The sequence below is a fragment of the Oreochromis aureus genome, linkage group 23 (genome assembly GCF_013358895.1).
Source record: "Oreochromis aureus strain Israel breed Guangdong linkage group 23, ZZ_aureus, whole genome shotgun sequence".
In the NCBI taxonomy this organism is placed as follows: domain Eukaryota; kingdom Metazoa; phylum Chordata; class Actinopteri; order Cichliformes; family Cichlidae; genus Oreochromis; species Oreochromis aureus.
This window is the reverse complement of record NC_052963.1, coordinates 9,880,256-9,889,986: the sequence shown is the minus strand read 5'-3', so window position 1 is coordinate 9,889,986 and position 9,731 is coordinate 9,880,256. Positions and strand designations below refer to the sequence as shown.

The 9,731-nt window shown below is 40.7% G+C and overlaps 1 long non-coding RNA gene across 1 annotated transcript; it reads left to right on the top strand.

The window, feature by feature from the left end:
* Window positions 1-8,196: 8,196 nt before the first annotated feature.
* On the top strand, window positions 8,197-9,529 carry LOC120436061. Its single transcript, XR_005610090.1, has 3 exons — window positions 8,197-8,285; window positions 9,110-9,301; window positions 9,387-9,529. It is a non-coding gene; the product is annotated as an uncharacterized LOC120436061 (long non-coding RNA).
* Window positions 9,530-9,731: the final 202 nt, after the last annotated feature.

The window sequence follows — 9,731 nt, the reverse complement described above, 5'->3', positions numbered from 1 at the left end:
ACATACAGATCTCTTTGTTTCTGTGCATTGTGGCCAGTCAGCCATCACTCTCTCTCTCTCTTGGCTTGGTGTTACAGACAGATGTTGCCTTATCTTTGTGCCTGCCAACCATTCGCCCACATCACAGCCACCACACTCACTGCCCCTTGCTAGACACTAATCTCTGATTTAAATTAAAACATAATTGGGATTCATAAATCATTATTATTATGGGGTTTTTTTCCCCCCTGCATAGACAGCACAGGCAATACCCTGTCACCGTGATGCTCCGCCTCCCTTGTAGGGCATCTCAAAACTGGATACAGACTGTGATGTACATATGGTTCAGACAGAGTGGGTGGGCCTGGACGCCGCATGCAATGTGTTAGTTAATGGTGAGTCACATGCCACAGGCCAGCAGCCACCTCATAAAGAAATGCATGGCTGTCTGAGCTCATGTCTCAAACATGTATTATATATGGATAATCCAGGGTGAATGCCTCTCACATGCTTGCTGTAATACTCTCAGTTAACTGATGAAAGTTGGTAATAAAACAGGCCACGACTTTGAGTTGGTTTAATTTTAGCTCAGCTGTTTTTTGAGTATGGTAAAACTAAAGTTGCCATCAATATCAATATTATTCTATAATATATATGAGAAATCGATGGACATCAATTAAGAAGACCGGGATTGGTTTTCGCTCCAGATGATGTAAGAGCGGGTGACTCTTTGAAATCAATTTCTTGTAAATGGCTGCAGATGAAAGCGTTTGTCTGCACTGAACGTCTTCCAAAATCCCCACACCCCACCCGAACATAAAATATTACAACCTCCAGCAGTATGGATTTCATGATTTCAAGGTTCACAAATTATTTTTAACAGCAAGTTTTCTGTGTGTCGTCGGGAGACTTTAAAGTGAAAATTAATGATGTGGCAAATGAGTGGAAAGGCACACCAGTGTCACACACCAAACTGTAATGTCAAGTTGTATCATTTCCTTAATGTTACAGATACAGTACACTGTCATGGTCTTCTAACCACTGATCTGTGTCACTGATGAAGTTGGTCTTTCATGTCTCTAAGTTGACAGACACAACTTTGCAGTTTCTTGGAGAATGTCATGGCTGCACTTTTAAGATGTTTTCAGGCATAAAAAATGATATATTTCATACGATTACGCAGACTTTCATGTGCAAGACAGCATTTGGAATTTGCCTTTATAGACGGGTGTATCTGTCAAAAAGTCACTGTCCTGACTGATAAACTGATAAAAACTAAAAGTAGTATACCAGTTTTTTCTTGAGTTGAAACCAACCATGTTCTGTATTGGGACATACAGTACACAACAATTGTTAGCTTAACATGTGGGGGTAGGGTTAGGGTTGCATTTTAGCCAAATACTAAGTAAACAGTTACAGAAACTAGGAAATGTTACCTACAAATTAAATGCCTTACCTGTATTTGACTGTACTGTACATAAGTCTTGAGCTACCCCTCATTTCTTTAGATTTTCCTTTCAAAGAGTCAGACTTGAAGCGGTCTTAAACAATAGTCTTCCAGGCCAATGTTCTTTTCTTTCCGACATTGGCTACTTTTTCCACACACTTTTAGTCCAGTTGTTGTACCAGAGGAATACATTTTTTTATTTTATTGCATGATGTGCAGCGTGTCATTAAAAGATTTGAGGGCACTAGAAAAAAGGAAGACGAAAGAAGTGTCATAATAACAATTTGGTGTCTTTAAGAGTATGAAGATGATGTCAAAGTTATGATGATTGAAATTAATGGTGCTCTTTACAAAGCTTCCTTGTGGCTTCTATCTGCCTACGATCTAGAATCATTTTCCTGATCCCTGCTGCTCATAGCCATCAAAATAATAGTTATGGAAACATCAGTCTTATGTTGGTAGTGTAACGAATGATTTGTAAGCCGAATGCCTCACCTGGGAGCCATGCATGTCTTTAATTTATTTTCACATACCAAGTTACCAAATTTGACAGCATTGTATCCAATATTTTAAATGCAACTTCTTTCTTATATTTCAATAAACTCCTTAACTTCATGTTGAATATATATACACATGGGGGATAGGGAAAAACTCATCAAAAAATCAACAAATCTTACTAAAAGGCTGCTAGAGCTACTGTTGTTAAATGCTGCATTCAACTAATGCAACCAGTCAACCTTTGTCTACATTTGTGATAAGCTACTAAAGTGGTCACGGTCTTCCCCTGAATATTACAGGAGCTAATGGTGATTCACTTACCCTCAAGTAAATGTTATTCTTTGTCCTGTGAAGTAGACCACAGCTGCCTTACTTCATTTGTGGGAAACAAGGTAAAATGCTTGTGTATTCTGAAAGCTGTCAAATGATACTTCCCTAGTGACAGCAAAATAAGAAAATTCATTGATTTCTCCATCACCACTTGTACATTTATGTTGCCATTTTTAATGCTTCTTGAAGGACTGTCCGCAGGTCTAGAACACTGCCAGCTGTCAGCTTTAATATACCTGCATCTTTCAAATTAATATAAAAGTGAAAATCTAATAACGTTTTTTACAATGTTAGCCAGCACGGGTGTGATTATTGGCTTACAGAGTGTAGGTGGGCTGAAAAGAATACCGTATCTTAGTCAGTACTGACTCACGTGCCCTGAAGTGGAAGCGGCCCTGACTTTACTTTAAGTAGGGCACAGGCGTCTTGATTCGTGCAAAGCAAATGATGTATTGGATATGCAATGACAACATGTGCTGTGCAGATAACAGGGTTCCTTCTAGGTGGCTGTGCCTGTGCGAGAGAGGGACAGAGAAGGTGAGTGTGTGTCTGTGTGTGTCTCTTTCTGATGTATTGGAGATGCAAATTAGCACGTTTGGTTCAGGTAAGCAGATGTTAACGAAAAAAGGGAATGAACATATTGGCAAAAAAAATATCTCAGGAATCAAAGAATGTTTTGTTCAAAGGTTTTCTAACATTTATCTTCATAGTTCTCTGTCAGCACCAGTGTCTAATAGTTCTATTTCAAACTACATATATACAGTGTTGGGTAAGTTACTTTAAATTAGTAACTTAGTTACATTACTAGTTACTTCTCTAAAAAAGTAACTCAGTTACTTCAAGTTACTCGTTACTTTCAGAGTAACTAGTTACTAGGGAAAGTAACTTTGGTTTTACTCAGAATTCTCTTGTTAATGTGTTGCTTCCGTAACTGGATACCCAGCAAGTTTGCCAGTCTTCTAGCTTGCTTATTTGCCACAAGTGCACTGTGCCACCTACCAACAGAAAGGAAAAAATAATGCGCACATTTCCACGAGAGAAATCCCACGCCTGGACCGTCGTTGACCGCCGCATGATTCTAGCCTGCTTTTTACATCCAACACAAAAACTGCAGTCGTGGTGCTTTTGATTGTACTCAGAACTCGGAAATTCTGCCTTCTGAATAGGAAGATGTAGGTAACTCCAGACTGCAGATGAGCTGCATACAGAGCTGGACTGGGACAAAACAATCGTCCCGGGCATTTTGACTAGAGACCGGCCCACCATTATAGGAAAAATCATAAAGCCTTTGAATGAAAACAAACACTGTTGTGACAGTGATGTACACTGTTCTGATGGTATATATGTATCAATCTATCAATTGTTTGTTGTAAGACTCAGATAATTATTTTTTAAAAGCGAGACATTTTAAATGAGAATAATAAAGAAAAGTATTTCCTTGTCCCCCCTTTCCTGTTAATGCCTACCTGGCCCCTGACAACACTTTGCTAGACCCGCCCCTGCACAGTTACCAGCTGTCAGCTACTTAGAAAAGGATCCTGGTGTTATTTGTCTCTCAGAAACAATTCATAACTTCCCTTCAACTCATTCATGTCACCTAAAAGGTAAACCTGTTTCTACATCACCTGTTCAGCTCTGATGATTCAGTAAGGACATCTCCTGGTTTCATCTTCATGTTTCCCTCTCACCAGATAACCAAACCGATATCATGACCAGCAGCTTTACAGCTGTGGCTCCAGCAAACATCAGCTGATACTAGAAATTAATATTAAATAAATTCTAACAACAGCTGATCAAGCTTAAACGTGCTGCTGTTGTTTAACGCGACATCCGCTGGTTTCCTCTTTCTGGCGCAAAGTGGGCGATAAATAAACAAGAGAGAAAAGCCGATCAGCTGATCATTGATCAGTTTCGTGATTGAAGTAGAAACAGGAGAGGAGAGAATGAGAGAAGAAGAGGCAGCTGTGCAGCTTCAGCTTTGTGTCTTTTTCATTGTAGCTGAAGTCCGGGACAAACTGTGTTCCTTTTCACCTCAGTACGAAACGCGAAATATTTTCTCTGAATAATAGACGATTCTGTTTTTTTAGGGGACGGTTGGCAACTCTAATAATTAACCGTATGAACAAAATAAAGTTCAACATCAGTAACATAGCACCCACCCAGCTGTATAGAAACTCCGTCATGCTAGCTAGCACGCAGTACGAAAATGTCAGCATACTGAAAATAAACTCCACCTAAACTTGGTTTATATCTGACCCAGATAGACTGCAGGTCATAACTTCTTACCTGAAGTTCAGTTCACCTGACACGCGGACCGGCGGCCGCTTGGTCTCTCCTCTTGCCTCCCTTTTCCTTCATCCACCTGCTGGCTTCCACCACTTGCTAATGTTATTGAATCTGTGGAAGCTCCGCGATATCCACCACACAAGTAACGAGTAACGAGCCTATCTAAATCCCAGTAACGAGTAACGCGTTCCTGGTTTTGGCATAATAACTAGTTACCGTGCTCGTTACCACAATAATAACGTAGTTACTGTAACGCGTTACTTAATAACGCGTTAGTCCCAACACTGCATATATATAACATAGTTGAGAAACACTGTAGAAAAGACTGAAAGCAAAAACTCGGAACGTGACATCACTGCCAGTATTATTTGAAAAAAGTCTTTGGTTTAGAAAAGAACAAAACTCTGTTTAGATTCTGAATCCAGTGGCCCAAACATACTGTTTTCTGTCTGATCTCCCTAATCTCTGAGGATTAGCATAAACTAAATGGCATATCCAACGAAAGGAACAGCAGTACCTTCGGGCTGGCAGGCTGCTCACGTCACTGTGTCAGATTTCCTATTCAAAATTTTAAAATGAACTTTAATGAGCCAATCATTTTGTTTTCAGATTCGATTATTTTCTCTACCAAGGGGTCACTTTTTACAACAGTTCTTTCAGTCATACATCACAGCTCCCACCTGCCCATTTCAGGGGCCATTTTGTCAAAAGAAAGCATCTGGCTTAATTGGTTCAGGGAGGTATAACTGGTGTATGTTCAATTGAAAATCCCCCCACAGTGCAATTCATATGGGGGGGGGAGCTTTTTCCTGTATTTCGCCCATTATCCATATCAGGGGTAGCTGTATAAGCAGGGCTGCTGGTTTACTACTTTCTTTTTATTTCTGTATGCCTCTAGTTCATTTGTTAAAGCTTTATAGTTTTTATTTTTCTACATCTTCCCATCTTGTTGCACTTGTTGCTTGCTGATTACCCAGACCTCCGTCATAAAGGCTTTACTTTCCTTGAATATATACCAATATTTCTGTTGAGTGTATTGTAAATAGAGTTAAGCATTCCCTAGACTTTGTTTTCTGAGGTATGACAACTTTTTAAACATGAAACCTTTGGAACAAGTTCAAGCAAAGTCTAAAGTCTTTAAAATCAGTTCCAAATCAGTTCCTTTTTTCTCAAAAGTTATGCTGTGAATTGCCGTATTTAGAGTACTTTGAAAATTGCTGCATGTTTGATCTATTGGGGATGAGGTGAGTTTCTGAAAGTTTCTAACTTTTCTGACATTTTATCATAGTAATAATTAAAAAAATACTTCGTTTTTTTCATTATTGTTTCTCATATCTACAGTTATGCAATGGAGAAACATGAAAAAGTGATGGCCTGTGATTCAATCCTTAGGAGAAACTTGTCAAATCATGACACAAGATATCTACAGATAATATCTACTGCACTTTCTATGAGGGCTCCATGAGGGGGACTTATCAATATACCCTGCATTAAAAGCCTAAGCACCACCCAAGAACACATGACTCTGCACATACAGTTTCTTAAAACATGCACGTTGTTTAATTTTACTAATCGGCACCCTATTATGTTAATCCCCTTTCCCAGATTTAGTTGCATTTGAACCAGTGAGATAAGTAAGGGTGGTGACTGCATTACAGCAATGTATCACTTTTTCATCATAATGAAACCGTTCAATAAAAAGAGCAGCACATTCCCCACTCCCACCACCCAAAAATCAATCTGTTTTTTTCTTGTCTTTTTTTTTTTACTGTAATGGGTGAGGAAGGATAGAGTTGAGGGCTAGGTCATCTTTTTTTGTTTGTTTGTTAGTGGGATACTGTCCTGTGAAATCAATACAGCCACAGGATATGTGGACAAGGAAGAAAATATCTAACTTGGAGGTTGGTAAGAGTAGCAGTTCTTTCCTGAGCCACGAGCTTGCTGTTGACGAAAACTTCAACTTTTCCCTCAATGAAGCCTTTTCACTTTTAAGAGGTTTACTGCTGGTTTACTACTTTCTTTTTTTTCTGTATGCCTCTAGTTCATTTGTTAAAGCTTTATAGTTTTTATTTTTCTACACCTTTCCATCTTGTTGCACTTGTTGCTTGCTGATTACATGTGAAAAAAATGCTTTCCCAAAGCCATTCCCATAGCCGGATGGATTAAGGCAGTGGTTCCCCCCCCGCCCCACACACACACACACACACACAAACACATCCTCCAAACACACACACCCATATTTTGCTCCATTGCGGTTTATTTCACACCTCAAACATTTAGTAAATGATTAAGCAAATACAAGTAAACGGCAATAAATTACAGGCAGTAATAAAATAAACTACTAACTCTTACGCTGCGTCCACACCTACACGGGTATTTTTGAAAACGCAGCTGTTTCTATGCGTTTGGGCTTTTCGTCAACACGTAAACGGCGTTGCGATTCACCGAAAACTGAGATTATTTAAAACAACTTTTTTGCGTTTACGTGTGGACGAGGAATCCAGAGTTCGTCACGCAACGACAAAGGTATGTGCCTCTTTTCACGTCACGCTGTGCGCCACGTTATTGTTTACATGAGATGAATTGCAGAATGGCAGATAGAGACAAAATACTGTTACTGTTAATCTGAGTATCTGCAGGTTTTACACCCTTACATACACACACACAGTTACTGTCCCTCCATTTAGAAAGGCAGAGGCGTCACGGTGTAATTATTTTACGTGTAGTTGTTTTTTTTTTTTCCTGTGTAATAATGTTCAACATTGCTGTCAATACATTTTTCAAAAAATGTCTCTCTGTGCAAAATGGGTTCAAAAACAAAAACAGCTGTGGGATACTGTTTGTCCGTGATTTGAACCAGGGGAACAAATTACGGCAGGATCAGCCTGATATTATTTGTATCCCACTGTAACTTTACTACATAAAGAGCTAACATGTCCAAAATGCCAGGAGTAGTTAGTCATTACAAGAAGTGTTTGTGAACTAAAAATCAAGAATGTGGGATCCTGTTTGTCCGTGATTTGGAGAGCCCAGCGCTGCTCCCGACGCAGGGAAACTAATTTTGCAGGGGAGACCTACCTTGGCACTTGTGCAGGTGAAGCCAAAAGGAAGATATGCTTCACCATATTTTCTAGTCTTTGGCTTGGAAGTAAGTTGGTTTGGAAGCATATTCAGCGATGCTTCATCTCCTGCTTTATGTCTGTGTGGGAGCCCCGTCAAAAACCTGTCCATTATGCTAGCAGTGTCCAAGCTTTCTTTTTTTTTTTTTTTTCTTTTCATACTGCGCCCCACCTGCAATGGCTCTGCGCCCCCCCTAGGGGCCGGGCCCCACACTTTGGGAACCTCTGGATTAAGGTAACATGGCTGACGTTACACATTTTTATTTTTCACATGTTACTTTGCTGTTTGCTTGTAATCTCTGAAAAGGCTCCATTGAAGTCTGAGATACACATCATATATTTAATCTATCCATCCATTCTCTTCCACTTATCCCTATCAGGATCTCGCTGGATGCTGGATCTATAGAAGGTACAAAATGGTAAGAGGCAGGGTACACCCTGAACAGGTCACGAGTCTGTCGCAGGGCTAACACATAGAGACAGAAAACCATGTACACTCACAGTCTCACCTATGGACAATTTACAATCACCAGTTAACCTAACCCCACTAAACTCTTTGGACTGCGGGAGGAAGTCGGAGAACTGGGAGAGAAAACTACACAAACATGGAGAGTGTCATGGTCTAGGTGAGTGCCAGTGTTTTTCCTCCGAGCCGGCAGTTCCACCTCTGGGAGGAGCCACCGTGTTCCTGCTCATTGCTCACACCTCTGGGTAATTAAGCCGTGGACTTATAAGGCCAGCGCGCTCAACCCTCTTTTCGCCAGATTCTTAGCTAACCACAGTCAGTGCAGGCCACCGCTGTGTTTTGAACACATGTGATTGGTTAACTCATGCAAAAAGAATCAGAATCTTGGGCCCATAAAAGAGGTCAAAATAACAGAACTCTACTCAAAGTTGACAACAACCCTGATAACTCAAACAAACTGACCTCACTTAACAAGACAAAGGGGAAACTTAAATAGTGGCTGATCAGCCCACAAAAACACGAGAAGGGGTAAAACACACAAAACCCTACTAAACCTAACATAATGAACTCCAATTCCCCCCCATGGTCCCAAGTTGTGGAATGAACCAATTTGCAGTCTTCCTTTAAAGGTCGCTCCGCCCCTTTTCCACCTCTTAGCTCCTCAATCAAGGGACTGGAGCAGCTGCAACTAAGGTAACTCAGAAAACAAACGATTAATCATACATAACAGTGTAAACCAAAATGTGCGCACTTATTTTAGAATGCAGTGTTATGTGGATATGTGAATTAATTCTGAACCAAACTAGTTATTTGTCCTGTAAATTAATTCCTATACTTAAAGACAAATGTGAATGCAATGTTATGTAAAAGCCTCTACACTAACATGGTGATATTACCACTGTGTGGCTGTAATGGCTGTAAGTGCAGCCATCACAACACGTTTTAGCAAACGACCTTGTCTCACCTTGTATCTCTCTTTCATAGCTACGCACCAGATTACCAGATGCAAATCTCCACCATAGAACCCCCATCCGGACGCTGGACCTCCTGACAGTCTCACGGTTTTACTCACTCCACGCACCTGCCTGCCTCCCTGTCTCAACGTCAGGAATTTCGGATTACTTACCACTCACCTGCACCACTCTCCCCTCCACGCCACCGATCCACCTGCACCAGGTAAGCAGTGCAAAGGAATATTCAAAACAAATAGTTGCCAGTGTTCCTCCAGAACCATACCTGAGCATATGTACTCTTGTGTCAGTGACTCTGACCCTTTCCCGGGACCCAGCCATCCAGTCTGACTCTCCCTTTGGTCCAAACCACAGAACTGTAGTTTCCACAGTTGAAAAATCACTGATTGTTTACATAACTCGGGTCGCATAAGCGCCCCTTAGTTTTGGTGTTTGTTCCTAGCACAAGTTAAACACACGACTCCGTTTTCTAGTTTTGTTCGCTTACACTTGTTGTGAAAAAATAAATGTTGTCACTTGAACGTTCTCTGTGCTGCTCTGCGTCCTGCTTTTGAGTCCTTTTTCCTTCGAGTCGGCCTCGGCCGTGACAGAGAGAACATACAAACTCCACACACAAAGGCCCTGGGCAGACAGTG